The sequence below is a fragment of the Dama dama genome, chromosome 6 (assembly GCF_033118175.1).
Source record: "Dama dama isolate Ldn47 chromosome 6, ASM3311817v1, whole genome shotgun sequence".
NCBI lineage: Eukaryota > Metazoa > Chordata > Mammalia > Artiodactyla > Cervidae > Dama > Dama dama.
Window position 1 is genome coordinate 30,849,194 of NC_083686.1, and position 7,683 is coordinate 30,856,876.

Genomic DNA, 7,683 nt, shown 5'->3' on the forward strand with positions numbered 1-7,683 from the left:
CATATGTTATGCCATGAGTGGATGCTTTGACTAATTTTACTCAACAGGCATTACAAGATTCTCAAAAAGCTATTTCAGCTCTTAATCCTGGCAATCTTTTAATAATGGTGCCATATTATTCAATTATATAAGAAGTAATGATTGAATGATTTATCTATTAATCTCTTATCAGGAAGGTTATTTAATGTAAGCTGATTAAATAGACTGTGTTAAAAAAAAAAAAAAAAAGTAAAATCTATACTCAGATTGTTCCAAAAAGAAAAGGAATATATTCTTACCATAGAATTGAGACTGCCTTCTATGCCAGAGGTGGTAAATCTTTTCCTTCTTTCCTGGGCAAAGGAAAATTATTGTTTGTCTGTTGTTTTCAGTGTAGGTATGGAGGCTTTAGGACGGTCACTTATTACTTAAAGTTCCATGTAGTCAGGAGTTTTCTGGTGTTCTCCTGTTTTGGGCTTAAGTTTCCTGCCTCTGGATTTTAGTTTTATTCTTCCTGTAGTCTCAGGTCTTCTCCAACTATACAGCACTGATAATAAAACTTCTAGGTTAATGGCAAAAAGATTCTCCCCCCTTAGGGACACCCAGAGAGGTTCACAGAGTTACATGAAGAAGAGGAGAGGGAGGAGGGAGATAGGGATGAGCAGGAGGAGAAAAAGGGGGACTCAAGAGGAGAGAGACAGATCTATGCAGTTGTCTGTTCCCAGAGTGTTCTCTGTAGCCCAGACACCCACCAAGAATCACAGAATTGGATTGGGAAGAGAAGGGGAAAGGAAGAAATAGAGGTGTTCTGAGGTAGAAAACAGAGAGTCAAGATTGGGAGAGAATAATCAACACACTCCTGAATAAAAATGGGAACTGAATATTGGATTCTTAAATGGTCCCAATTTATATCATATATTGAAAAACAAAAATTAAAAATCTAGAGTAGAGATTAGACTCTTAAAAATACTATATTAAAAACAAAAACCAAAACACACACAGAAAAATTTTATATATGAAGTTCAGTTTAAAAAATAGGGCTTCTCTTTTTTTTTTTTTTTGGTAAGGTTATAGTGTATTGAAAATGAAAATTAAGGAGTAGTTGAGGAGCACTAGAGGACTTTAAAAGAAATAAGAGAAAAAGAAAAATAGAAAATAGAAGAGAAAAAGGAGAAAAAAAGAAAAAAAAAAAAGAATTTTCCCTAATTAAAAAAATCGTAAAAATCTATGAAAATGAAAGTCAAGGAGTAATGGGGGAGTAATAGGGAATTTTAAAGGAAAATAAAAGAGAAAAAATAAAAAAGAAAAAATTAAAAAAAAATTTTTTTTCTTATTTAAAAAAAAAAAAAAGAGTAAAAATATATCTAGGAGTTTCTCTGGAGCTGTTGCGGTCAGTGTGGGTTCGGCTCAGTTTCAGATAGCTCCTCGTTCCAGCTTACACTTCTCGATATCTACAGGCCCCTTCTGGTGTAGTCGGTGTTTTCTAGAGGGATTTTAATCTGTTGCACCCGTCCCTTCTGAAGCGGTTCCCTTTGTTTATTTGGCTTCTGTTTGCCGGTCTCTTCAGAGCCTCATTTCCGCCCTGGCACAGGCGGGCGGAGGTGGACTCTTATTCAGGTAGCTAGTTCCGTCGCGCTGCCGGGAGGGGCTGCCGCTGCGGGGAGGGGCTGGCGCTGCGGGAAGAGGCTGGCGCTGCTTTCTCGGTCTGCGCTGCTCAGGATCTCAGCTGCTCTATATGGAGCGCGCCGCGCGCAGCTCCAGCCCTCGGGTGTTCCACAAAAGCGCGGAACAAAAGGCTGCGTCCGCTCTTGTGCCTTCCCCGTCAGAGCGGTCCAGGCAGCCAGGAGCTTGACAGGCGCACTCTCCCCGGGTGCGGCGCGCCCACTCCCTTCCGCGGTCCCAGTCTCGGTTTCCGCCGGCGCCAGTCGGGTGCGTGCGCCTTCTGCCCTCCGCGTCCCCAGCCCCAGTCCCCGCCCGCGCCGGTCCGGTGCCTGCGCCCTGTGTCTCGCCGCGACCTGCTCCCGCCTCTGGCGGGTCCGGGCCGGTCCGCAGTCTGCAAGCTCTTCTCTGGACTTTCTCGGTCCCTTAGTTCTGTGAACGGCCGGCAGCGTGTTTGGCCGGTTAATTTTCTCTCTCTTCCCTGCTCTCCCACAGTTCAAGTTGGCAACTCACAAAAGCTCCCTCCGATTGTCCTCAGGGCACTCAGACCCAGACCCTACCCCAAGCAATGCCGCCCGCTCCTCTCCGTGCCGCCCCCACTTGCTGGTGGCAGATGCGGGTGTCTAGGGTACTTTTCTGCTGAGAGTTGCTTTTAGGCACGTAATCTGTGGGTTTTATTTATTGTTTCCCTCCCAGTCAGGTTGCCTTCCTAGATTCAAACACTTCCCCCAGGCCCGCCAGTGCGAGGGTTTCCCGGTGTCTGGAAACGTCCTCTAAAGACTCCCTTCCCGGGCCGGATCTCCGTCCTTAGCTCTTTTGTCTCACTTTTTATCTTTTATATTTTGTCCTACCTCCTTTCGAAGACAATGGGCTGCTTTTCTGGGCGCCTGATGACCTCAGCTAGCGATCAGAAGTTGTTTTGTGAAGTTTGCTCTGCGTTCAGATATTCTTTTGATGAATTTGTAGGAGAGAAAGTGGTCTCCCCGTCCTACTCTTCCGCCATCTTGGCTCCTCCTTGTCTGTTTTCAATTACCTATACCTTTCCACACATTAGACACATACTTCTCAGGTTCCCAAGGTATTCTCCATTGTGGAATCAAATACCTTATCTGTTTCAAAAGTGCTGTTTTGCACCAAATTTTAAAATAACATATTTTATGTATGAAATTTCAAAAATAATTTAGACTAGTTCCCTATTTACCTTAATAATTATGTCCATTGCATTTTTCCTTGTCTTTGATTTGTTTAACTATTTTAATCTAATAAGATTATATATGCAAATAGGAAATGTATTCTTCCAATATAGAGAAAGCAATATTTTGGGATTAAAAAAGCTATTCTTGTGTTTCAGGGCAATAAAGAAATTCCACAACCTATTAATGAGCAAATTTATATGCTTTATTGTATATGATTTAATAAAATCTAGAATTTGTTTAATTATTAATTGGAAATCTTCATTTAAAGATGTAAAATGTCAGCATATTGTTTGGCTGAAAAACTTATCTTTGTTATTGGGCCATAACTTGTGTCTTTGTTCTTAGAAGTCACTGGTAATAAACCAGCACAAAACCCCATATTTGTTCCCCCTGACAGGTAAGGAGGATTATCCTTTATACTGCAGAAGTGTGTTACCAAGAAAATGTATTCTTTGTAAGAACACATGCATTTTTAATCAATGAGGATAAACTACCTCATTGATTAAAACTACCTGTGTCTTATGTCTTCAACTCAGAATAAATAATAACTATTTTTGGATTTTGTTTTTGTTTTTGTTTTTCTTGACTATGGTACATGCACATAGGAGACATTTAATAATAAAGGAATTCACAGTAGATGCTATAAACTGTTTTCAAAAATTTTTAATCCATCTTTATTTCCTGTTTTGACTTACTTTCATGAAGTATCCCTCACATTTCTTCACATTACAGGTATTCTTGATAATTATAAGCATTTTACAAACAGAGAATATCATTGCTAAGAATTTAAATGATTTCCCTAAAGTCTTACATTTAGAAAGCAATAAGATTTGCTTTGTAATTGTGAGGCTGCCAGGGCTAACGCCATGACAGGCAGCCTAGATTAGGAGTAGGCCTGGTTTTCCGGGGTAACATGATTATCAAGCCACCTGGAGCCAGCCAATCAACATGCGCCTAGTAAGAAAAAGGGAACCTATCAGGGGAAAGCTGAAAAGCTCAGGAACGCCCAAGTTTGAAAAAAAGCCCGTGAAGGTTTGGGCCAATAAGATTGCTTTGCAAACGTGTAACCAATCCGCTTAAGCCAGCTACCAACTGCTCATGCACACCCTATAAATTTGGGTAACAGCTTGGGCTCAGTGCTCTCTGACCCTGCACCACTGCGTTGGTTGCGGCAGGAGCCCTGGCTCGAGTCAGTAATAAACTTCCTTTTTTTTTGCGAGTTGCATTGTCTTGGAAGCCTTCTCTCTTCCCACTCGGGGATTCGGACATCGGGCAAAACAAGAATACTAATAACTTGACATTTGCTTTTCCAATGCATGTCATTGAAATAAAGCAGTGATCATTCCAACTTTTCAGTCAATGTCCTTCACTTTCTTCCTGACTTTACTAAATAAAGAGTTTTTCCCTTCAAATTTTATTGAGATACAATTGACAAATATCACTGTATAAAACATACAGCTTACTTATTTGACTTACATACATCATGAAATGACTATCACAATAGATTTAGTAAACATCTGTCATTTTATATAGATGCAATTTTAAAAAATAGAAAAAATACTTTCCTTGTGATGAGAACTCTTAAGATTTACCTTTAATAGTTATATGACATAGTATTAATTATATTTAGCATGTTGTACCTTACATCTCAAGTACTTATTTATCTTATAAGCAGAAATTTGTAATATCTGAGTACCTTCATCCAAATCCACCTTCACCCCCATCCACTTCTGGTAACCATAGAACTGATCTCTTTTTTCTGTGACTTTGTTTTCTAAGTAGAGTTGACCTAAACTTATGTTAATTCCTGCTAGACAACACAGTGATTCAGCATTTCTCTAAATGTAAAATGATCACCATGATAGGTCTAGTTATGATATGCACCATATGAAGATATTAGTTATTGACTATATTCCCCACACTGTACATTTTATACCTGTGACTCATTTATCATGAAACTGGAAGTTTATGCCTCTTAAACCCCCTCACCAATTTCTTATCTCTCCTCATCACTCCATCTCTCTACCCTCTGGCAGCCGCCTGTGTCTCCTCTATATCTGTAACTCTGTTTCTCTTTTGTTATTTTTGCTCATTTTTTCTGTTTTTCTTTATATCCACATATGATAAATAATATAATATTTGTCTTTCTCTGTCTGACTTATTTCACTTAATACCCTCCAGGTACATCCATGCTGCCTCAAATGGCAAAATTTCATTCTTGTTTATGACTAAATATTTTTCCATTATATATATAATTGAATACTATTATATATAGCAGTAATAGATAGTGGGATATATGTGTGTATACACACACACACACACACACACACACACACACACACACTGACAGAGAAAAATCCACTGCAAAAAGAGAGATTAAATGATTTCCCCAAAATCTTGCATATAGGAAGTAGGGAGATTTGTATTACAGTATGTGGCTTTCCCAATGTCCAACAGAACTGGGATTGGAATCTAGGCAACTCTGTTCAGCTTCAAAACCCTACCTCACCCTTGACCAAACTCAGCATTTCATTAATTAGAAAATCAGCAGTGGACAAACTAAGAAATATTTCTCAGTCTATACTGAGAGAAAAGTGGCTGAGATCAGCTTAAAAGGTGTCTTTAGGTCTGACCTTCAACCCTAAATCTCTAACATAATTGGCTATAAATGGTGGAGACTAGAAAGTGAAGGGTATTTAAAACTGAGGTCAAAACAAAACTAAACAGAGTTAATTACATCTTGGGCAAAGAGTGTGAATGGAGTAGGGGTGTGAGTTGTAATACATTATTCTATACTTTCTATACCTTTACCTCATAGACTCACTATATTCAACCTATCTCAGAAACTTTCAATTCTTCAGGAAAAGTTAAAAATGTTGCAAAGAATAGCATGAGCCACCTGTATTTATAGAAGTCTCAATCACCATTTTGTATTTATTTCTTGGTTAAAGTTCTTTATTATTTTATGAGTACATCAAGATGTTCATAGGGTGTGTATTCAGCTAACTATGTCAACTAAATTACTGTCTGGTGGGCTACAGTCCATGGGTTCATAAAAAGTCTGACATGACTAAGTGACTAGCACACATAGTCAGATGACATAAAATTAATCCTAGACTCAGATTCTTATTTCTTTAAAGGCATGCAATAACTTTAAAGATGTCACTCATCTCAAGTTAATATAAATTTGAAAAATGAAAATATCATTATTATTCCTTGCAAAAGAAAAAAATACATTTTATTGTATATTTAAATATACAGTATATTTAAATACCTTGCAAATAAAGGCAAGGCAGTAATTTGTTTTGTATTTCAAATAGTCATAAAATAACATTTTATGTTATTTTATCTAGTCTCTGTTGGGATTCCCCTGGAAATTCAGTGGTTAGGATTCTGGGCTTTCACTGATGAGGGCCCAGGTTCAGTCCCTGATCAGGAAATTAAGATACTGCATTAAAAAAAAAAAAAAAAAAATACTGCAAGTCACATGGCACAGTCAAAAAAAGAAAAAGACTAGTTACTCTTTGATATATGTTTGCCTCATCCAGCTATGAAAGTAAAAATTCTCAAAATTATTAACAACATAACTTATTTTAAAGAAGCAAATAATGGTAATTTGTGCAAAAACAGTTTCTAGTAAAAATCTAGATGATAAGAATTTAAAAGAAAACAAAATTCTTCTAAGAACTTAGCTATAAAATTATAATTTCTAAAGATTTTTTAATAAAAATTTATTTTATAGTATTTTGATCCATTGATACACACAAAGGTAAGGCTTAATCTAAGATACAAGCAAGTAAATACTCATTTTTTAAAAACTTGTATCAAACAATATGCTCGATAGGGACTCCTGCCCAACCAACAGACTTTATCGGTCTGAGAATGGGTGAGGTTCAGATATGAGGTGTGTATCTCCAAAGCCACAGAGGTCAGGGAGGGAGGAATAATGGGTCAAAGGTTGTGATATTAAAGTACAAATTATATGTTAATAGAAAATATCACTTTTACTTTTTGCTGAGGCAGCTTATGAGGACTCGGGCTAAAGACACACTTCTTTAAGAGAGCTTTTGCTGTTTCTTCTCCAACTAATAAAAATAAATGAAAAAAATAAAAATAAAAATAAAAAAATAAAGTACTCTTGTGACAAGTGATTAACTAATGTATTTTATTAAACCTTAAAAACTTACTAGGAAATCTACAAATAAAATATTGTTCACAAAAAAAAAAAAAAAAAAAAAAAAAAACCCAACCAACCAAACAAAAAAAGAACTGTAAACCGCAGGAAAAAGTATGGTCAGTGGAGGTAGCTGCTCACTCACCTTTCCCAAGTGTGTTCTAAAGAAAAGACAGAACCAACGTGTGTCTCCAGTTGCTTCTCTCTTGGAGTAAGAGGAGAAAGGTCTTCCACTCAAGTCCTTCTAATGTAATGGTGAACAATGTTTACCCTCCGTGTGTGTGTGTATGTGTGGTGTGTGTGTTGGGGATAGAGTGGGTTTGTACAAATGGAAGAAGAAAACCTCCAATTCAGAGAAAGGGTCTAAGGGAAGTGTTTGTGCAGTTTCATCACATTGATGCTGGGTCAGTAGTATCCCAAGTTCAGGGATGTTTGTATGTGGAACACAGTGCATCTGAGAACTGAACAATTACAGGTCTGTAGGCTGCACAACTGGGAAGATGAAGGCTGTAAATAAATGCTGTAACTAAGGCATGTACGTGTGTGGTTGCCTTCTTTGTTTATACCCCATAGTCTCGCAGTGGGCTTGGGGCGTTCACAAGTGTGCCCGCTCTCCCTTTCTCTGTGAGTGCTGGCACCTTCTTCAGGTGGGCTGTACTTCCAGTGATCTGAATG